Genomic DNA, 25084 nt, shown 5'->3' on the forward strand with positions numbered 1-25084 from the left:
GGGTTAAGTGGTTTAAGAGAGAATGGGAGGAAAGGAATTAGAGACCATTAACACAGACACTTTCAGGGAATTTTGGTGCCTAGTGGAGTAGCAAAACGGTTGAAATGGAGTAAAGAGAATGTTTTTTGAAGGGGGAAAAACAGCATATCTACTTGTGCATGAGAAGGATCCAGTTGACAGGAGAATTTGATAATTTTGGATTGAGAAGAAGGAATTGCTAAAGTGGTGTGATTAGGTAGGTAAAAGAGATGAGCTAGGGTATGAGTGAGAGACTGACTTACATTAGGTATGGAGGGACTAGATCTGGATCATTGTTATGCAAATAGAAAGAGAATATGAGTCATACATGTAATTCACTTTTTTCCCAGTAGTCACATTTTAAAAAGTAAAAATAAACAGATGAACTAATATATTTGTTTAATATACTCAAAATATTATCAATTTAATATGTAATAACATAAAAATTATTAATGAGTAACTTATATTCTTTGTTTTATATAAGATCTTCAAAATCCTGTGTGTACTTTGTATAGTGAACATTTTAATTTGGTCACTAAATTTTTATCAAAAATACTTGATTGTTACTTAGATTTCAAAAAATGTACTAAAAGCACATTTATATGTATATTTATGTGCAAGTGTTCCAGACATAATTAAAATCACCAATAACTGAATTGAGTAATTTTAAATTTAAATTTATGTTAAATAAATTGAAGTAAGATTACTTAGTTTTCCAGTTATACTAGCTATATTTAAGTGCTCCATGGCCACAAGTGGCTAGTGGCAATATCAGACGGGCAGCTCTACAGTCACAGGTAGGTTGGTAGAGGACATTGAAACAAATGCTGGTCGATAATTAGATATGGTGAGTGGGTCTTAGGAATTTTCTTTTGAGTGTCCCAATTTTATTAGTGAAGTTGGAAGTAATATTTTCAGCCTGGGATGAATGCATTAGTCTGGACTACATTGGAAATAGAATCTAAGTTTGTTCAAGACCCTTACTAATGTTTTGGAAAATATAAGGAAAACCCAAAGGAGACAAACACCATCAGAAAGATGTTTCACTCTTAGGCCTAAAGCGGAAAGGGGAAAAAACAGTAGTAAGTGGAGGCACTGCCCTTCTGAAGCTATAGATTTGGAAGGATGCAGCAAATGGTAGAACCACAGTCTATAGCAGAAAGGGAGCAGCAGGGAGATATTATGACCCCTTTCTTCGACACTTTGATATCCTGATGAAAACTGCCACTGGCAGACTCTGGGTAAATTTATAGGGTCAATTCCCAGAGGCCAGAGTAGTTAAGGATAGGGCATGTATCCTAGAGGTAGGAGCAGTTGAAGACACTGACAGTTTTGGAGAGGAAGTGTAGGTTTAAGGAGAGACATATCATGAAGTAGTTATCTGGGAAAATGAGAGCATAAGTGAACTAGAAAAAGATAAAGACTATATCAGCATCTTAATGTTTTTCTCCCTCTCTTTTCAACAAATGTGTATTAAGTGCTTACTGCATAGAGTATGCACGTTGACTTGTTCTAAGCCATGGGGACAGAGTATTAAAGAAGACAAAGCTCATCTTTATTCTACCATTCAGGGACATGGGCAATAAATAACTGAACAAATAAAAGATAACTTTAGATAGTGATGCATTCCATTTAGACAATAAGAGTCTTTGGATTGGGATTGAGGCTACCCCAGATTGTCAGGAAGGACTTCTTTTTAGCAAGTTATATTTGAACTTGTATTTGGATAACGTGAAGGAAGCAACCATGTGAAGACCTGGGGAAGAATATTCTTGACACATGAAGTGCAAAGGCCCCAAGACAGGAAAACTCTGATGTCTCGGTGAGAAAAGAATAAGAACAGTGTGGCTGGATGGTACTGAATTAAGTACATTGTTGTACCATGCAACAGGAGATTGGAGAGGTAAGATGGATTGTGAAGATCTTTCTGTTGTTGTTAAATGTGAACACTTCAAAGGTAGCTGTATGGAGGACAGACCAACAAGAAAGACTTGCAGAGGGTTGGATGAGAGTGACCAGGATGAGGGTGGTAGCAACTGAGATGCTCAGGCTCTGTTAGATTCATATCTGTTAGATATGGAATATATTTTTAAGTAGAGTTGACAGGAGTTTCTAGCTTTGCTTCTTTCCCTCCCTCCCTTTTTTCCTTTCTTGCACAAATGCTGAATGGCAGGGTGCTAGTATTTGGGATCCTGAGATAATTATGGTAACTTTCCTTACCATCAGAAGGAACAAGGCAGAGGTGGGAAGGCGGGTAGAAAGGAGTGAGGGGGCAAGAGCAGGCTTGTAAATGAGGATATGTGCTTGATGGGAGATGCACTATGATATGTACACCCTAGATGGGAGAGTGAGAATTCCACTGGGGTGGACATCCAGGAGGTAGGGATCTGGAAACTTTTCAGAAAAGGTAAATGCTTGAGCTGAATTTTGAAAGACGAGTAGGTGTTTGTTTGGTAGGCAAACAAAGATGGAAAGAACACTTGTGGCAGAAGCAGCAGTGTATGCAAAAGCAAGGCAGTGTGCAATATCCTGGCATCTTTGAAGAGCTGCAAGGCATGCAGTATTGTATGAGTTGAGGTTGAGAAGAGTGGGTGGATGAGTGGGAGAAGAAAATGAGAAGCTTGATAAGAAGTAGCTGGAAAGGTAGGCTGGGACTTGGACACTGAATGTCTTATACAGTCTGATAAAGAGTTTGGGCTTTGTCCCTTAGCCAAATGAGAATCTTCAAAGGGATATATAAATAAGGAAACTCTCGATCTTTGATTTTTTAGAAATGGCAAAGTGTTAGCCATTAGTTAGCCACTAATCCATTTTCCATTAGTAAGAGGATAAGACAAGGGACAAGTAGATTTTTTAAAAAATTAGTAGCTTTATTTGCTTCAAAACAATGGTTACTAAATTAGTTCATAATTACTTATAACAATTCACAAAATCCATTTATTATTTTCCCCAATAGTATATATATAATTATAATTAAAATAAAAACCTTATTTTTGTGTCCATGTGTGTTATTATTATATGGAAAATGTCCAATTCCTGTCATAATTTTTAGAAACTTTGTGAAGCTGCATGTTGGGACCTGCCAGCCAGATCGTCCCTTGGGTCCCTTTGACGTTCTGTGAGCTTGTAACTAGAACCAGCAGGTAGCTCTTGCTCCCTTTGCTGATGTTAGAAAGTGGCCCAGTTAAAATAGTTCATATTATCAACTACAACCTTAGTAAGTTAGTTCTCAATGAGCTGAATGTGCTTAGAAGTTGCAGCAACCAAACTTCACTCATGGTTGGCAGGGTTTAGGTATGAGTCATATGAACACCACATAGAGATATCTGTATTGTTTAATGATGCCATCATTGAAAATGAGAGAGAAAATTGCTCAAGGTTAGTTTATCCTTTGGAAGGCCAACAGCATTATACTGTTTCTGCAACTACTGTCTTATATTTGTGTAGAATTTCCTAGCTTGCGAGTTACCTTCACAAATATGCAGTAAACCCCATATTAAGCAAAACACCCATAAGGTAGTTATTTTCTCTCATCATCTGTGTTTTTGTGACACCAGGTTCTTTCTACTTACGTGAATATCGAGTGACAGTACAAGACCAATGCAAACAATTTGGTCCTAGAACATAGACAATCTGTCACCATTAAACCATAACGTTTAAAATTATGATAAGCTGGACAAGGCCAATGTGAAAAGTGGAATACAGCAGAACATCTGAACACCTGCCTTGTTTAAAGTTCAGCTGGGACAATTTCAGGAGAGTTGAAAATGCAGATGGACTTCTGAGTTGCACAATCTTAACCAACAAGATACGGCTCTAGATAACTTAGAAGTAAGTGCAACTGGAAAATTGGCCAATGGATGTCAGGATTGGATCAGTTCTATTGGTAGGAAAAAAAACAACCTTGAGTCTAGAAGGCAGCTTCCCCAGGCCTAGTGGAGACATTCACCAAAATAGGATTGATCATACTTGTCCACAGAATGGAAAGGGCTGTTAATTCAATATTATTTTCTTCCATCTTTCTCCTGCACAAAGACTTTGGTTCTTTAAGACCCAGGACAAATGCCATCATTTCCATAAGGCTCAGTTCAATCTAACAAGAAGAAATAATTTCTCCTTTCTCGTGATAGGCTCTTCTAAACGTTAAGTGAATACAGTGGTGTCATCTTGAAAAAGATAAACATCCCTGCTCAGATTTTTTTCTTACTTTATATTCATATCCATGCGGGGCACTGAAATCTGAAGATGGACTTCCTAATTTGAAATATATTAAACTTTTACTTTATCTCTTTCTGGTTCCATTTCAGTTCCGTTTCTTCTTTTAAATTTCCCCTTTTTCCTCAGCACTGTCATCAGACAGCTATCATATTCAGATGCTTTAGTGAAGATTTTTATTTCCATTTGCATTCTCTGGTCAATTTCGAGATGGGTGTCTGTTTGCTGTGATTAGTATGGAAAGGAAGCAGCTGTGAGTAGGGAGGCGCTGGCAATGAGGATTTTTGCTTTTCATTTTTTTGCCATTGGTAGAAATTGTCTAAATAACAGGTGCCTATCATCATAAGTGTGAGGACATGTTATTTTTATCACTGTGAGGGCCAGATCCAGCCTCTAGGTACTCATTTGAACTCAGAGAGGAGTCAGCTGTACCAAGTCCTTGAGAATAGATTTCACCTGTAAGATTCTGGGCTTTGACCTTCAATTGCTTCCATATGTAGGACTTCCACTCCTTAAGCATTTCTACACACCTTTGCCACAAAACTCATGAATATAAACATACCATTCATTGGCTATGACATAATACGAAACGTTTCTTCACAATGAAAACAGACTATTGGCATTTAACACCTACAGTTATACGTAGCAGATAACGTACTTTCAGTCATTCTGTAAAACTGAAACCCTTTGTTGCTGTCCTCCCACCCAGCCATGAAAATGTCTGATGATAATTTGAAAACATTTCACATTCCACAGATATATTTGAAGCATTTTTATGCTGGTGGCAACATACCATTAGCAACATGCAAGATCCTAAAACCTTTTCTTATTAATTATTTTAATATAAAGTGACTAATTATGTGGAATGAGAAATCCTAATGCATGAATGCACAGGAAAGCACAGAACTGTGCCCCATGCACAACTCTGCTCTGCACACTCAGAGTTCAGATGGCATAGCAAATTACTCTCCTTCCAATCATTTAGGTCATCAGAACCCACTTGCTGTGAGTACATAGCCTTTTAATTTAGCAGTGCAGCCTCTCTACCTAAAACAGCATGAGCCAAGCAAAGTATAAGACAAACACAATGTGCTGATTGCTGTAGTCCCTTTGACATGTTTTGCTGAGCCATGATATAAAAAGGGGAAAGGAATATGACTGCTAGGTGCTATTGGTAAGTGGAGAGATATATGTCCAAAGTGATGTAATGATGATTCCCAACTTATTGAAGATAGAATGGATAGATATATATTTTACAATTTCTGGTAGCTAATTCCAGGAGAAATTATGTTTTTCATTTAGCTTTTAAATTACTTGCTGCCGATGGCACATTTTTTTCAACTGTGTATAACCACCTTTTATTCTTAGCAGTGCTGTGCTCACGGTAGGCATTTAATAAATGTTTTACTCGATTTGAAAGTGTTATCTACAAATTAGTTCTCCAGCTAATTATATGTCTTCTATTTTTAGTAATTACTGAGGGCACAGATTGGTATCTTTTGTATTAGATTTGTAAGTCTTACCAAAGTGCTTTGCACACAGTAGGCACTTAACAAACATTTTTGAATAGAATTTTATCATATTAAAATGAAAGGAATCTTGTTTCCAATAGTATTAGTTTAACAAGTGACTTTAATATGAGTTAGTTTTTAATTATTTTTTACCTTTGTCACAAGTATGAGTAAGTGCCATTGCTTGACTGGGATTTAGAGTTAAATCTGATTCCTTTCTCTACCTTGTCACACAACCCAATATAAAACAAATTCTGTTTGCTATACTGCTAAAATATAGCCTGAATTTTTCTCCATCCCAATTACTACCACCCTAGTCTGAGCCACCTAGACTCTCTTTAAGAACTGCAACAGTCTCAGGGCACCTGGGTGGCTCAGTCAGTTAAGCATCGGACTTCTGTTCAGGTCATGATCTCAATGTTAGTTAGTTCGAGCCCTGCCTCAGGCTGTCTGCTGTCAGCACAGAGCCTGCTTTGCATCCTGTGTCTCCCTCTCTCTTTGCCCCTTGTGTGCTGTCACTATCTCTCTCTCAAAAATAAATAAACATTAAAAAAAAAAAAAGAACTGCTACAGTCTCCCAGTAGCCCCTGTTTCTATACTCCTGTCCCCCTGCAATCTGTCTCTCACACAGCAATGAAACTATCTCTTAAAAAAAAGTAATTTCACTCTCCAGCTTAACACTCTTCACCGGCTTCTGCTTTAACTTAAAATTAAACCCGAGTTCTTTAACAGGCCTAAAAAGCATTCCATTGTTTGGCACAAACCCCTTTCTCTCTGATTGCTTTTTTTCTCGCCACTTCAGTCATTACACCATGGCTACATCAGTCTACATTCTAGTCTTCAGATCTCCTAAGTTTGTTCGTTTTTGAGGGTCTTGGAGTTTGCTCTTCCTTGTGCATGGAATGCTTCTCCTTCGGATCTTTGCATAGCTAGATCCATGGCAAAATTCGGGTTTCACCTCAAAGATCACCTCCTCTAAGTGGCCTTTACTTCCCTCCTATATGAAGTGCTATCATATCATGTGCTCACTGTCCTGTCACTGTGTTTTATTTTATTCATAGCACCCATTCTCATCTGATAGTCATTATTTTGTTTCATTGTCTTTTCCTTTCAAGTAGAATTTAGAAGTCATAAAAGCAAAGACTTTGTCTTATTTATACTGGTACATAAAAATATTAGTAAACAATTTGTGGAAGGATGAATGTGCATATCTAGAAGGCAGATTTTGAGTTTAGTAGAAAATGTGATGAAAGCACACTATTTGTGATGATTTGCTTTTAATAGAACTCCCTGTAAAAGATCATGGATTTAAAAGACTTATTCCTCAGCTGTTTTCTTTTGATGTGTTGGGAATCATCATATTGATTAAAACTTTCAAAATATAGTTCTGAAGACTTTACATATGCTGAGATTAAATAGGGACAATTCAAGAGATGTGGCTTTGAGTTTCAGTATATACAGTCCTATTTTCTGGTATAGAAAAAAGGAATGAGTGAGACCAACCACTTTGTAATATGTTTTAATATTTTAAAATATTTTAGTGAATGACTTGGATTTCAAACAGGAGAATATATGAATACATATACATACATACTGACATATGGGTGTATACATATATAGTTTGCTCATAATACCTAACATAGGGTTGTTAGTTTGCACAGTACCTGCAGAGTGCACTCTGAATTTAAATTATCCTTATTAACTTAAAGAACTGGTCAGAAACAAATAGATTGAAATTCAGTGAGAAAAAGTACAGAGCAATATGTCTTGAGATTAAATGAATAATGGGTTTTTGTACCCATTTAATTACCTAAAGCTATTGTAAAATATTATGTGCCAGATTTATGTATTATGGTAGACAGTTGCATGCATAATGTGGTTTTGGTTTAAATATTTTTATAGAGTAAGAAAATAGTAGAATATCTTGTTTTACAGGACAAGAAAATATACTACAGGCCAGTAGTATATTATACTACTATGCTATATGTATATATACTACACTACTAAGGGAAATACTGTATCTCTCCATCCCAGTATATCTCTGAACTACGTGCCATATTGTTTGAAATTGCACCATTGTGGAGTCACATTACTTTGAGTTTAAGTCTTATTGTTCCAAGCTGTCCTTTGAAAACACAACTACATTCTTTTTCCAAAGCTGTTATCAGAGCTCTGGGATCCTGACTGCAAATTTTGAGGATGGTAGAAAGAGAGTCAGAGAGCCAGATGATATTGCAATGTAAGGTAGGGCCAGGGTGGTTGGCCATAGGGTGGTGGCAATGCTGACTGATAACTTACTAAAGGGGTGGGCATCACTGCAATGGAAAAGGGTGTGGAAAAGACTGGTCAGCAGCTGCTGCAGCCAAATTCACTTACCTTGCAATTGTGCCTTAGGCAGGCCCTGTCATCACACTCCTTTTGGTGCTAAGCCCAGATCTGTAGGGACTGATTAATGCTGATTACCTTATGGCTCTTACATTTTATGATCCTACTATCATGTATCCCACTATCATGTTCCTTTTCTTAACTACAGTCCTACACTGGTGTCCCATTGTCATCTTATCTGCTATGATTCCTGATCCTTTTCCTCTATACTCGTACATCTGGTCCTATCCCACCTTGTAATTGGGCAGCCTTTTTATCGGAGGCACCAGAATTTCTTCTCTTTTATATATTTTTTAAATGAAAAGACCTGAATATATGATTCTGTCAGTATAAGCTCTGCTTATAATAAATTGAACTGCCAACCTGAATGAAACATACATTCATGTAAGAACTTAAAGATCAGAAAGTGGGCAGTAATATATTCAACCAGCTTTTGAGTACTGGGAATTGGCATCACGGACAAAAGAGATTACAGAAAAAAAACAAAAAAAACAATGGATGCAGGAATAAACAGTGAGAAGCAACAGACAGACCATGTAAGCTATATGATAAGAGAAGCCCAAGCAGGTGGTGAGTGAAGAAAGGGCAAGAGACCTTGCTTACTTGTACCTCCCATTTAAAAACAAAGGCCAGAATCCAAGAAATAAAAACATTAAAAGGGAGAGAGATAAATGTAAAACCTTACTTAGAAAAAAGTGAATTTAATATGCAGAAGTAAACTCCTCTCTGGTTTCATTACTTCCATTCTACCAACTCCACATTATTTATTTCTACCAAATTAATCTTCCTAAATCACAACTATAATTATGTGTCTCACATGCTTAAAGCAGACATACACACACACACACACACACACACACACACACACACACAATCATTTTGCTAAATAATCTCCTTTCCTGGCTTTCATTATCCTTTACTTTGTCACTCCATTGGATGGTCCTGGTCTAAATGACGAAACTTCTCTACTTGCTCTTCTCAGATTGTTAACAGACTGTGAATCCATCATGTAGAAACTCCTTCATATCCATCATTGTAGGGCCAGTAATAAGCCCAATGTCTGGCCCATAATAGAATAAGCATACTCAGTCCTTTATTGCTTTTGAGCTTTTGCTCCTTCAATTCTCTGTTTGGAAAGCTTTCTCCAACTTATCTATAGAGAACATGATTACATCAACATTTCCAGAACAATTTCGGTTACTTTTTCATGATTCCACCCAAGTAAATGTATCCATTTTCTTTAATCATTTCTGTATCACTTAAAAATATTTTTAGTATTGGGGCGCCTGGATGACTCAGTCAGTTGAGCATCTGATTTCGGTGCGGGTCATGATCTCAGGGCTCATGGGTTCAAGCCCTGAGCCAGGTTTTGTGCTGACATCTCAGAGCCTGGAGCCTGCTTTGGATTCTGTGTCTCCCTCTCTCTCTGTCCCTCCTCTGCTCATGCTCTGTCTCTCTCTCCTTCAAAAATAAATGAACATTAAAAAATTATTTTGAAATATTTTTAGTATGTACTTCCATATTTTATCTTATGTTATAGTTTTCTGTATTACTGTCCTTCTTCCTAGGGGACTGTAAAAATTTTGAAAGGTAAAGTCTGTTTCTTACTTTTGGCATCTCATACAGTTCTTTGTACAGACAAATGTGCTCAATATTTCTTAAAATGAACCAATGAGTTTACCAATAAAGAAATAGGGAAAAGAGGCTCTCAGTTAAAATAAGATGCTGAGTTATGAACCCACTCTGAGTTTTAAAAAATTGCATTTGTTTTTCTCTCAACCAGTTTCATACTTCTAAAGAGATAAATATGTTTCTGAGAATTCTGCTATTTATTTGTACAGAATTAGGAATTTAGGATGATTGTCATATCTTCCAAAATAAAAGACTGTGATTCATCCTTAGCTGTCTTCCTGGAATAAAATACCCTTCCTATTAAAGATAAAACAATGTAAAACTATCATTCTTGAATTGAGACAAAAAGTTAACTTAAAAAGAGACTGGAAAATGCTACTCGGATTATTCCATATGAAAATATATTTCAGAATGTTTTGTAAACTTATGGAATACTATGTAATTTGATAAAAAGATTTAGAACTTCTAACATTTAACTATAGCTCAGGAGCATTAACATGGATTGTCAAAAATATGCTAATAGCATGCAGAGATAGAGCACTCATCTAGAACTCTGATAGAATTGTTTTTTTTTTTAAAGATACATTGAACCAGTTTATGCTGTCACCATCTTGTCGAGACAAGACAGTAGTCCTCCTCCTCAGGGTGTGTTTTTGTTTTTCTCCACACTGGTGTTTCTATATACCACTGTTTCCCAGTGTTTCTCAGTCTGTGAAACATCCGTGAACATGCCAGGATAATAGAGATGGGATTTCAATAGAGTGAATCTGAGGGAGAAAGGAGATGATAACTAACAACTACAAAGATTTGTAAGAATATACACATATACATGGGCATCCTCCCTTCTCATGCTGGTTGTCACCATTACCATTGACTATATTCATCTTCCACCTTCTTGGTTTAAAAGTAAAGACAAAGAGTTGTGTGAAAATCCAGAATGTCAGCAAAATAAGATGTCCTGATATAGTTCTCGGGAGGGAGTAGTCTGTGACAATATTAGTCACATAAATAATTAAATAATCTACTAACTTAAACTAAAAATAAATTGTCCTTGCTATTATTAATTATGAAGTTTTAAAATCATTAACTTATAAGAACTCCAAGTAATAGATCTCTAAATAAATAAGATGGAAAATCTTCTCAAAAGAAAAAAATTGGAAAAACAATTTAATGATGGAAAAACAAAATAAACAGAAAATAAAAAATTGTCAAACTAAGACTGGTATTACAGGGAGTGTTCTTCTTCTTCTTAAAATCCTGAATTTGGGCATACTTATTAATATTTATGAACATGGCTATTTCATATCTGGACATCTTTCCTTTATTGAAAATTAAAGCTTTGTAATGGATGAATGGAATCTTGTGAAGCACCTTCAAGTTTTTTACAAAAACAATGGCATGTAGATTAAAGAGCTACTAGATTTAGAATGAGCACATTTTATCTATTTATTTTTCTTCTTCTATTTAGTTACAGAACAGTTAACATACAATGTTATATTAATTTCAGGTGTACAATACGGTGATTCAACAATTCTGTGCATTACTCAGTGCTCATCATGATAAGTGTACTATTAATACCCTTTACGTATTTCATTCATCACCTTACTAACCTCCCTTCTGGTAAGCATCAATTTCTTGTCTATAGTTACGAGTCTGTTTTTTTGGTTTGTCTCTTTCCTTTCTTTCTTTGTTTTGTTTAGCAAATTCCACACATGAGTGAAATCATGTGGTATTTTTCTTCCTCTGACTGACTTACTTCACTTAGCATTATTATCTCTAGAACCATCCATGTTGTTGCAAATGGTAAGTTTTTATTCTTTATATTCCATTTTACTCTTTATATTCCACTGTGTACACACACACACACACACACACACACACGCACATATATGTGTATACACATATATTTATATACATTCCACTTCTTCTTTATCCATTCATCTATCGATGGACACTTGGGCTGTTACCATAATTTGCTTATTGTTAAGTAATGCGGCAATGAACAAGGGGCACATAAATCTTTCAAATAAGTGTTTTTGTTTTTGTTTTTGTTTTTTGATACGAATATCCAGTAGTGGCATTCCTGGATCATATGCTAACTCTATTTTTAAAATTTTTCGAGGAAACTCTACCCTGTTTTCCACAGAGGCTGTATCAGTTTGCATTCCCACCAACAGTACATGCAGGTTCCTTTTTCTCCACATTCTCACCAACACTTACTGTTTCTGGTGTTCTGATGTTAGCCACCTCACATGTGAGGTGATATCTCATCATGGTTTTGATTTGTATTTCCCTGATGATGAGTGATGTTGAGCATCTTTTCATATGTCCATTGGCCATGTGAATGTCTTCTTTGGAGAAATGTCTGTTCATGTCTTCTGACCATTTTTAATTGCATTATTTGTGTTTTGGTGTTAGGTTGTATACATTCTTTGTATATTTTGGATACTAACCTTTTATTGGATATGTCATTTGCAAATATCTTCTCCCATTCAGTAGGTTATCTTTTAGTTTTGTTAATATTTCCTTTTCTGTACAGAGGCATTTTATTTTGATATGGTCCCAGTAGTTTATTTTTGCTTTGTTTCTCCTGCCTCCGGAGACACATCTAGAAAGAAGTTGCTGCGACCAATGTCAGAGACATTATTGCCTGTGCTCTCTTCAAGGATTTTTATGGTTTCACATCTCACATATAGGTCTTTGACCCATCTTGAGTATATTTGTGTGTATGGCATAAGTGGTCCAGTTTCATTCTTTTACATGTAGCTGTCCAGTGTTCCTAACACATTTGTTGAAGAGACTTTTTCCCGTTGTATATTCTTGCCTCCTTTGTCAAAGATTAATTGACCATATACATAATCATGGGTTTATTTCTGGGTTCTCTGTTCTGTTCCAAAGATATCTGTGTCTACTTTTGTGCCAGTTCCGTGCTGTTTTTTTTTTTTTAACGTTTATTTATTTTTGAGACAGAGAGAGACAGAGCATGAAGGGGGGAGGGGCAGAGAGAGAAGGAGACACAGGATCGGAAGCAGGCTCCAGGCTCTGAGCTCCAACTCACGGACCGCAAGATCGTGACCTGAGCTGAAGTCGGACGCTTAACCGACTGCGCCACCCAGGCACCCCAGTTCTGTGCTGTTTTGATTACCACAACTTTGTAGTTTATCCTGAAATCTGGGATTGGGATACTTCCAGTTTTGTTCGTCTTTTTCAAGATTGCTTAGGCTATTCAAGGTCTTTGGTGGTTCCATACAAATTTGGGGACTTTCTGTTCTAATTCTGTGAAAAATGCTATTGGTATTTTGATAGGGATTGCATTAAAATTGTAGATTTCTTTGGGTAGCATGGACATTTTAACAATATTTGTTCTTCCTATCATTGAGCATGGGATATCTTTCAATTTGTTTGTGATGTGTTCAATTTTTTGCATCGGTGTTTTACAGTTTTCAGAATACATGTCTTTCACTGCCTTGGTTAAGTTTATTCCTAGGTATTTTATTCTTTTTGTTCAAATTTAAAAAGATTTTTTTAATTTCCCTTTCATTGGTGTAGAGAAATGCAATGGATTTCTGTATATTGATTTTGTATCCTGAGACTTTACTGAATTCATTTATCAGTTCTAGTAGTTTTTGGTGGAGGTGTTAGGGTTTTCTATACAAAGTATCGTGTTATCTGAAAACAGTGAAAGTTTAACTTCTTCCTTAACCATTTGGATTTCATGTATTTATTTTTCTTTTCTGATTGACTATGTGAGATTTCTAAGATGTCTGCTTAAAGACACATTTATTTTTTTTTCCCTTTTCTACTCTAGTAATGGGGATGTTTTGGTGGCTCCTCCAATAGCCATTTTTGTCTATGAGGCTACCTTGGGAATGGAGGTCATTATGCTGTGGCTGGTGGAGCAGAATGTTAGTAGGAGATAGGGGAACTGCCACTTGTGGAACCACCTAACCTGCCTTTAAAACTGCCTACCTGATGTCTTTAATTTTGAGAGAGAAATTAAATTTTGCATTAATTAAACCAATGACATTTTTATGTTTTCCTTATATGCAGCCAAATCTAGTCTTTAAAGAGGCCTACTCCTACAGAAAGAACATAAGCTGATTCGTCTCTTTCCTGTACTCAGTGAAATATGGAAAGATCTGAGATCCATATGGTATAGAGAGGAGCAGGGCAGGGGATATGAAATAAAGCAGGCATTATTCCACTACTCTGGTCTGAAACCATGTATCTTAGCAAAAAGAAGTATTCTAGTGATCCAGTTCAAGTTACCCAGATTTGCTGCTTTGGAATTTAGGGGAAATTAAATTAGAAAATTTGGTTTTAATCCCTTTCCTTCTCGGGGTGGGTGGTAGGTATTTATATTTCTGGGCTCCTTGTTCATGAAGTCATTTAACATCTTGATGCCCCTTTTCCTCTCCATAGCACCAGTCCCGCCACAATTCCTTGCCTGAAACTGGTTGGAGCTTTGGCATCTACTGTCCAGGAAGTGTCTCTGACAGTGTTCATACACCAAAGATGCCACAGTCTCCTTTGGTTATGATATTTGGCCAAAAAGTATTCCTTAATTATGGTAATATGTTATTAGAAAAGGAGCTGGGTGCCTGGATGGCTTAGTTGGTTAAGCATTGGACTCTTGATCTTGGCTCAGGTCATGATCTCATGGATCATGAGACTGAGCCCTGCATTGGGCTCTGCACTGACAATTTGCAGAGACTCCTTGAGATTCTCTCTCTCTGTCTCTCTCTGCCCCTCCCCCACTCATGCACACACACACACACACACACACACACACACAGACACACACACACACTCTGTCTCTTTCTCTCTCTCAAAATAAATAAACTTAAAAAAAAGGAAAGGAGCTACTTTTCAGTATATGTCTAGAGTCAAGTTTTAAATAGCTCAGAATTGAGCAAGAAGGTTGAGGACATTTATCTAATTTTATTTTCTTTTTATATGGTGCAGTAACCTAATGGGCTAATACTGAACATATCTTAAAGAGCCAATGATTATAACAAGGAGTAGATGTTTATTTAATAATCAAAACTTTGCTGATTTTCTCCACTGAACAAGATTCACCTTAAGTATGTGTTCCCAAGAAATAATTTCTAAAACTTATGTGGGAATTATAGGTCTAATCAAAATGAATAAATAACCGTATTAGGTGAGAATATCTGGAATAAATAGCTTGCCCGTTCTCTAAAAAGAGTGATTTTAAATATTGCCAGTATTGAGGATACATTTGCAGTATGATTTGTCAATTCCTTATCATAAACAATATTTTTTATAGTTTTATTTAGCCGTAACTAACGTTATAGGATTTCAGAAAGCCCATCAACGAATGGATCTTCTATCACACAAAAGACTGTTTTTGTCTTTTTTTTCCCTAGGAAAGAAGTAGTAGAAGCTGGAGAGAGAATGTTATTTCAGAGATATAAAAAAGGTCAGGCCTAATAGAGATGTAGTATTCACAGAAAGGATGAAACAGAATTAATCACTCCATGTTCATAATTCAAGAGTTATATAAGTACTCACTGGGCTTGAGAGGATATAGAAGTAACCCATTCTGAAAAATAATCTGTAAAAGAGTGGGTCACACATTGGGGAAACTCAAATTCTAATACAAGTGACCAGGAGATAGTCTTGAGGGAGAATAACTGAACTAATTTCCATATTTAAGGCTGAGAGAATATGTTAACCCTAGGGAAATGGTCTGCATAGAGTTTAGAAAGGCCAATCCAAAGAAAAACAGTTGGGATATTTATGTAGTGTTTCTCAAGGAAAATGGAAACTAGATCTGACGAAAGAAAGAGTTCCTTACACTCAATAAAATGCATGCTCAAAAGAGATTGTCATCCTATTTCATTTAAAATGCACTGCCCAAAGAATTAACAAGCTAATATTACTAAAAGAAGCAGGTGGGAGAAACACAGCCTTTAACTTAATTTTATCCAAAGGACACACTCTTGCTTTGAATAACCATGTGTAAAAGAGTCATCCACATTAAAAGAAACTAAAAGCAAAATTATGACTAGAAATCAAAAAGATGTTTGGCAGGAGGAGAGTGAGAAAAAGTGTGTAACCACAAAAAGCAGTAACTCAGGGTAGAGAGTAGTATATTTTCAGTACAATCTTATCAGCATCTGTCTTTACCAAATCCTATTTCTATATCTGTCCTGGAGAGAGGAGAGAAATGTAATTCAAAGGATTATGAATGGAGTGCCTTAGATGTAGGAACAACTTACTCTCAAACATATTGGGTCCAGATTCATATATTAGACTCTGAGAATTTGAGAGAGAGAGAGAGAGAGAGAGAGAGAGAGAGAGAGCGCGTGAGCGCAGTCATTTCCAAATAAGGACTGGGGAATGGGTTGAGGATACATGCTTTATCGTGGCCAGGTAGGTAGAATTTCTCTCGGGAATATCCGCTCGAACCTAACATGAAAATATATCACAGCTGCTCTAGCAAGTGTTCTGATACTGAAGGGATGTGTGAATATTGTGACCTTCAGATCTCATCATAAATGTCTTAAAATATCATATTAATGATTAATATTTATATATGAGTTAGGGGAGTACGGAACCCATACTAACTAAAAGTCACTGGAGGGCAGAGTCTCATTCAGTCTTCTATTATCATCTGTGGTAGGCAGAATAATGGCTGGAAACTAGGAGTATATTACTTTAATAGCAAAAGGGATTTTCAGATGTAAATATCCTGGACTACAGCAGGTTGGCCCAATCTAATTACGAGTTCTTAAAATTAAGAACCTTTCCTGGCTCAGAAAAATAAGATAAAAGATGGAGGAGATGTTTGAAGAGAGGAACTCAACTCATCATTGCTGGCTTTGAAGACTGAAAAAGGAGGAGCCAAAGCATATGGGAGAACTCTAGATGCTGAGAATGACCCTCAGCTGACAGCCAGCAAGAAGACGAGGATCTCAGTCCTACAACTGCAAGGAACTGAATTCTGGCAACAACTGGAAGCAAGGGAAGATTTTCACCCAAAAGCCTCCAATAAGTAACACAACCTGTTAACACCTTGATTTTAACCTAGTGAGACCTGTGTCAGGGTCCTGGCCTACAGAATTGCATGAAAATAACTGTGTTGCTTTAAACCTCTAAGTACATTGTAACTTGTTATGATAGCGATAGAAAACAAATATCTATCAACAAATAGAAAATGACATTTTGTCTGACATCAGAAGTGTACAATACAAACTTTAATTAAGTATGTCATTTTCTCATTAAAGATAAAAGAAAATCTACTCAAGACCTTTTACCTCTCAAACTTAACCAATATTTACCAAAGTGTGTTGCTCAAAACACCACAGCTGACAGATACTTTGTGGTGATAAGTGAGGGTTATAAAATATATTGAAAGAGACAAAATCCTTATTTGATGATTCATAGTTCACACTAGCATGGTAAAGACTCAAAGAAATCCTACAAAATGAACTTTATAAACTCTATTCAATTTCATTTTTCTCAAACTTATTTGACCTTTTTTATTCTTTATTTTAAAGAAAATATCCTCTGGAAGAAAAATAAGGACAGCAAGACACTGCTATTTGCCTGGCTTGAGCCTCTTTTCTTTATACTACAGGAGAATCAGTAACCTTATTAGTAGAAAGCATAATAAAATGATCAACATATTTAGCAATTATAAAGGCCATATGGTTAATAATAATACCAAAAGGATAATGTTCTGAAAGAGCAGACTGTAACATGGCAGGTCCATTTATTCTTTCAAGAATATCCAACCACAAAATCATTTATCTTTAACTTTTTTTTTTTGGTGATAATTTTCTATTTCTTTATATATGTGCAGAAATATTCTTATAATGTCAAGAAGTTACTCACTTATAAAAAATCCATGCCTTTGATCTCACGATAATATTTTGGCATTAAATTGCATAATTTTAAAAGGTTGAGAATTTTATAACATCTCAAAAGGTGGTAATACTTAACCAAATGCAAGAGAAAATATTTTTTTAAGAGAGAGCCTGCAATCAGGGAGGGGCAGAGGGAGGGAGAGAGAGAATCTCAAGCACACCCCACACCCAGCATGGAGCGGGATGCGGGGTTTGACCTCATGACCCTGAGATCATGACCTGAGCTGAAATCAAGAGTTGGAATATCAAAGCACTCAGGCACCCCAGCAACAGAAAATATTTTAAAAATTTTCCCTATTTCTTCCCAGATGCCTGAGGATTTTTACTAGAAAGAAAAAGGAATTAAATGATACAGACTCAAAATTTTATACTATTCTTAAAAATTGAAACATTATTTTTGCTTTAACAGTTATTCAACAAGTGGCCTAATGTATCAAACTGGAAATCATGGAACTAAAATTTAGTCTCTTCTTTTTTTTTTTTTTTAATTTTTTTTTCAACGTTTATTTATTTTTGGGACAGAGAGAGACAGAGCATGAATGGGGGAGGGGCAGAGAGAGAGGGAGACACAGAATCGGAAACAGGCTCCAGGCTCTGAGCCATCAGCCCAGAGCCTGACACGGGGCTCGAACTCCCGGACCGCGAGATCGTGACCTGGCTGAAGTCGGACGCTTAACCGACTGCGCCACCCAGGCGCCCCAAATTTAGTCTCTTCTATGATGTGCTTCTTTACAATAGCCTTGCATTCTTCTAATGGAGGTTAGTATGATGGTAAAACAAAACTTTCAACTATAATTTCTCTCTATTATTGGACTCATAGGGATTGATTTTACAATTCTGAATTGCAAAGCAAAAGACTTCTACTGTTCCTAAACTCCAAAGTTCACTTTGACAAGTATATTATAAATGTTCAATCAAATATTAAAGGTCAAGTTTCACTGAAGTCATTGTTACCCAAATCCCAGAATTCCAGAATTTTGAGTCCATAGCAGTAATCAAATAGTTAAACACAATTTCAAATAAAAGATAATATATATGTGTATTTATACACACACACACATATATATATATGTATATATATATGTGTATATATATGTGTATATATGTGCATATATATATGTATATATATGTGTATAGTGTATATATATACACATATGTGTGTGTGTGTGTGTGTATATATATATGTTTTATATTACAACTAAAATGTGACGATAGAACAGTTTTCATTTGTAAGTTGAAATTTTCCATCATGACTACTTCAGTTTTACTAAAGTCTGAAATTTCAGCCCCTCTTCTGACCTTTACTTAAAGTGTTGTCTTTACATATGAAATATATTAATTGTGGCACAATTAATCCATTATTTCAGCCAATATAACAGCTGATATCAACCACTGTAAGTCTGATGTAATCTACATCAATCATGAAAATGAATAAAATGGATGATATTGCCAGAGCCTGGTGTCATGATCAACAACTACTCAAAGACATGGCTGGCTATGGAGATTTGGATGATCTAAATACTTATGCCTCCAGCCACATGTGAGCTAAAATTAAATTTTGGGAGTAGATTTGGGTGATCTTGAATAGACATTTATTTTAATGGAGGAATACCTCCATCTTGTCATTTTGTCTAGTTTACTGTTTTCTTGTGTGTGTGTGTGTGTGTGTGTGTGTGTGTGTGTGTGTGTGTGTGTTAGGAAAGCCTGGTATATTCCTGCTCCTGAGAGCAGGCTATATTAATGGCTATATTAAGAAGAGGTCCTGTACTGTTTTGCGTCTGGCGATTCAAGAAGTGTTTCAGGATGTGTACTCTGGGGGCGCCTGGGTGGCACAGTCGGTTAAGCGTCCGACTTCAGCCAGGTCACGATCTCGTGGTCCGTGAGTTCGAGCCCCGCGTCGGGCTCTGGGCTGATGGCTCAGAGCCTGGAGCCTGTTTCCGATTCTGTGTCTCCCTCTCTCTCTGCCCCTCCCCCGTTCATGCTCTGTCTCTCTCTGTCCCAAAAATAAATAAACGTTGAAAAAAAAAAAAAAAGAATGTGTACTCTGTTGTTGTGTTTTGGCTGCTCCTTTCCTCAGGTTAATCCTCTGCAGAGTTTCTTCTTGCCTGCAGTGAAGAGTGTTTGGACCATGCAGACAGTTATTTTAAACACCTCAAAAAAATATTGTCTAAGAGACTGGAATAAACAAATATAGAAATAATCCTTTTGACAAATAAAAATTATTAATATAACAGTTTACTTGTCTCTTATAAACTTGATAAAGATGATTTAAGGATATGGAAAGGTATTTGGGATAATCTTTAAACAAGAAAATTCTCCTCTCTCTCAGGTTTATACTCAAAACACACAAATAAACTGAGTCACATAACTGACTGAGTCATTATGAACATCAAAGTTGAGGGAAACCATGAGACTTGACCTTCCATCTCTAGACCCTACTCTCTCTAAATAAGGCCGCACTTCTGTGAGACCTAGCTTAGTAACCTTAGACACTATTTTCTGTTTTTCTTACTTGCATGAGAGGTAAAATTAAACTACTTGTTAACTATCAAGCAGGGCTCCTCTAGAACACCATGGAAATTGGCTGCAACTGTGTGTGTAAGCCAATCAATATTAGCAGAATGTGGAGGTGGTTCTACCAGGTCACTGGTCTACTGACTAGCTCAGGAAGGCTGTAGCAGGAATCTTGGAATGTGTCCTCCCTGATTATGTCAAGGGAGAGTCTGAGGCTTGTTCTACCACACTGGTGGAATGGGGCTAAATAGGATTTACTATTTGTTGATGCTACTCTTGCATCCCAGCTCCTGATGATGCATGACATAGGAAGGACTAATGATTTCCTAATAAAGATATTTAACAGACCTCAAATTTTCAAGTTAGATTCCTGTCATTGATACATCTGTTTTCTGCCTTTGAAGGTGATGGTCAACAGTAGACTGTAGGGCACTAGTTTCTGTGAGTTTCCCCCCAAGAAATGCTTTCCAAAAGACTTGCTTTTTGTATGTTGGTTCACCATTCACTTTGATGCCTGACTTGCCGCAATATCTGAAGTACTATCACCTTGTCTTTATTTCTTGCAAGCTGCAAGTGCACAAGTTAGATACCATTTTATATAGTTAAAATAGAATAAAATTAAGAGAAATTTTTGATGAAAACACAAATCTTGCCAAGAAAACAAATACTGGCAATAGAGGAGAAAGAGCTTAAGATTTTACTGGCAAAGTGTAATTTTAAGAACCTGAAATTTCTCTGAAGAAATATTTAATATTGAGAGCCTTTCATCAGAAAATAGTATATATTCTCTTTTACCAACTAGGAGGCAAAATGATGTAGTCAAAACATCCCTGGATTGTAAGTCAATAGACATAGATTGTGGATCTGACTCTGAAAACAAATCAACTGTGTAACCTGCAGCAAGTGACATTCTTTCTGAAACTGTTGAAAAGAGACATTATAATAGAATGAGCAAGAACTGACATGGAAAATGAGGAGTATCTAATCCAAATGCATTTTGTAGCTTGAACTCTGAACCAGTAAATAATATGTATTAAAACACTCCTGTATGGTAAAAGATGGGCACCCAAATATTTGCATTTTAAAGGGCCCACCAATTCATAACTATGGTGAAAATATTTTACCATTAAGAGTTCAATGTCGGGGCGCCTGGGTGGCTCAGTCGGTTAAGTGTCCGACTTCGGCTCAGGTCACGATCTCGCGGTCCGTGAGTTCGAGCCCCGCGTCGGGCTCTGTGCTGACAGCTCAGAGCCTGGAGCCTGTTTCCGATTCTGTGTCTCCCTCTCTCTCTGACCCTCCCCCGTTCATGCTCTGTCTCTCCCTGTCTCATAAATAAAATGTTAAAAAAAAAAAAAAAAAAAAAAAAAGAGTTCAATGTCTATGTGTCCAGTGCTGAATGAGGAAGTAGATGAGGACTATAATACAAACTTCCCCTGATATAGAGTATATCTAGCAACTTCATACAACAAAATTACTTCGGAATAAATATAATTAGTACATTTTCAGAAACATAAAGGCAAAGTCACTGCCTCTTCAATTATTAACTACCAAGTTTTGAGAAAATATTTATATGTAAGGAACTTTCAAAATGTGTTCGCTCAAGGGAAACACCATAAGACTATCAGCAGATTGTCCAGCAGAAACTTTGCAGTCCAGAAAGGAGTGGCATGATATATTCAAAGTGCTGAGAGGGGAAAAAAAACAAAAAACAAAACAAAACAAAACAAAACAAAACAAAAAAAACCCTGCAACTAAGGATATTTTACTCAGCAAGGCTATCATTCAGAATAGAAAGGGAAAGAGTCTCCCAAACAAAAGTTAAAGAAATTCATGACCACTAAACCAGCACTACAATAAATATTAAAGGGGACTTTTTGGGTGGGAAGGAAAGACCATAGCAGCAGTAAGAAAAGTAAGAAATACAAAAATAATAAAATTAAGTGTATCTATGAAAATCAATCGAGATTCACAAAGTAAAAGGGACATAAAGTATGACACCATATACCTAAACTGTGGAGTGGAGAAGGAGAAAGCAAGAGGTCAAACTTAAGCAATCATCAACTTAATTTTGATTGCTATAAGCATAAGGTATTATATATAAACCTGATGGTAACCACAAATCAAAATCCAGTAATAGATATGCACAAAAAAAATAAAGAGAAAGGGATACAAGTATATCACTAAAAAAAAGCCAGCAAACTGTTAGAGAAAAGAGCAAAAGAAAGGAACAGAGAAGAACTACAAAAACAACCATAAAACAAGTAACAAAATGGCAATATGTACATACCTGCCAATAATTACTTTGAATATAAATGGACTAAATGCCCCAATCAAAAGACATAGGGTGACAGGATTAAAAAAACAAACACTCAACTATATGCTGCCTACAACTCATTTCAAACTTGTGACAAGTAAAGGGATGAAAGTAAAGGCATGGAAACACATTTATCATGCAAATGGAAGTGAAAAGAATGCTGTGGTAGCAATACTTACATCAGAGAAAATAGATTTTAAAATAAAAACTATAATAGGAGACAAAAAGGGATACTACATAATCAGAAAGGGAACAATCCAACAAGTAGATATAACAGTCCTAAATGTTTATGCACCCAACATGATAGCACCCAAATACATAAAGCAGTTAATAACAAACATAAAGGAAATAATCGATAATAATATAATAATAGTAGAGAACTTTAACACCCAACTTATATCAATGGATAGATCATGCAAAAAGAAAATCAACAAAGAAGCAGTGGCATGACACATTGGGCCAGATGGATCTAACAGATATATACAGAACATTCCATCTCAAAGAGCAGAATTCACATTATTTTCAAGTGCACCTGGAACATTCTCCAAGATAGATCATATGTTAGGCCACAAAACAAGTGTCCACAAATTCAAAAAGATTAAATTCATACCATACATCTTTTCAAACCACAAAGCTATGAAACTAGAAATCAACCACAAGAAAAAATCTGGAACCACAAGAAATCAACCACAAGAAAAAATATATGAAGGCTAAATTACATGCTACTAAGCAATGAATGGGTAAAACAAAATACCAAAGAGGAAATTAAAAAATACATGAAGACAAATGAAAACGAAAACACAGTGGTCCAAAATCTTTCAGACAGCAAAAGCTGTTCTAAGAGGGAAGTTTATAGTAATATAGGCCTACCTCAAAAAGTAAGAAAAACCTCAAATAAACATCCTTACACTAAAGGAACTAGAAAGACAAGAACAAAAAAACCCCCAAAGACAGCAGAATGAAGGAAATAGTAAAGATTAGAGCAGAAATAAATGAAATAGAAACTATATAAAAAAAAAAAGAGCAGCTCAGTGAAAACAGGAGCTGGTTCTTAGACAAGATCGACAAAATTGATAAACATTTAGCCAGACTCATGAACAAAAAAACAAACAAATGAGGTCTCAAATAAGCAAAATCAGAAATGAAAGAGGAGAAAAAAAAAAAGAAATTAAAAAGGAGAAAAAACAACTAACACCTCAGAAATAAAAAGGATTACAAAAACTATGAAAAATTATATGCCCACAAATTGGATAACATGGAAGAAATGAATAAATTCCTAGAAACATATAACCTCCCAAAACTGAATCAGGAAGAAATCAAAATACTGAACAGACCAATTACCAGCAATGAAATTGAATCACTAATTTAAAAACTTTCGACAAACAAAAGTCCAGAACCAGAGGGCTTCACAGGTGAATTCTACCAAACATTTAAATAAACATTAATACCTATTGTATTCAAAAAATAGAAGAGAAAGACAAGCTTCCAAAATTCATTCTATGAGCCCTGAATTACCTTATTACCAAAATAAGATAAAAACACTACAAACAAAGAGGACTGTAGACTAATGTATCTGATGAACATAGATGCAAAAGTCCTCAACAAAATATTAGCAAACTGAATTCAACAATACTTTTAAAAATATTCACCATGATCAAGTGGGATTTATTCCTGCGGTGCAAGGGTGGTTCAATATTGACAGATTAATCAATGTGATACATCACATCAACATGTGAAAGAATAAAAACCATATAATTTCAATAGATGCAGAAAAAGCATGTGAAAAAATACAACATCCATTCATGATAAAAACCCTAAACAAGTAGGTTTAGAGAGAACATACCTCAATATAATAAAGGCCATATTTGAAAAATATATAACTAACATCATACTCAATGGTAAAAACTAGGAGTTTTCCCTTAAGGTCAGGAACCAGACAAGGATGTCCACTTTCACCACTTTTATTCAACATAGTACTGGAAATCCTAGCACAGCAGTCAGACAAGAAAAAGAGATAAAATCAGTGAGGAACAAGTTAAACTTTCACTGTTTGCAGGTAACACGATACTTTGTATAGAAAGCCCTAAAGACACTACTATAAAACTACTAGAACTGATAAATGAATTCAGTAAAGACTCAGGATACAAAATCAATATACAGAAATCCATTGCATTTCTCTACACCAATGAAAGGGAAATTTAAAAAAAATCTTTTTAAAATTGAACAAAAAGAATAAAATACCTAGGAATAAACTTAACCAAGGCAGTGAAAGACATGTATTCTGAAAACTGTAAAACACCGATGCAAAAAATTGAACACATCACAAACAAATTGAAAGATATCCCATGCTCAATGATAGGAAGAACAAATATTGTTAAAATGTCCATGCTACCCAAAGAAATCTACAATTTTAATGCAATCCCTATCAAAATACCAATAGCATTTTTCACAGAATTAGAACAGAAAGTCCCCAAATTTGTATGGAACCACCAAAGACCTTGAATAGCCTAAGCAATCTTGAAAAAGACGAACAAAACTGGAAGTATCCCAATCCCAGATTTCAGGATAAACTACAAAGTTGTGGTAATCAAAACAGCACA

Source organism: Leopardus geoffroyi, chromosome B1, assembly GCF_018350155.1.
Source record: "Leopardus geoffroyi isolate Oge1 chromosome B1, O.geoffroyi_Oge1_pat1.0, whole genome shotgun sequence".
In the NCBI taxonomy this organism is placed as follows: Eukaryota; Metazoa; Chordata; class Mammalia; order Carnivora; family Felidae; genus Leopardus; species Leopardus geoffroyi.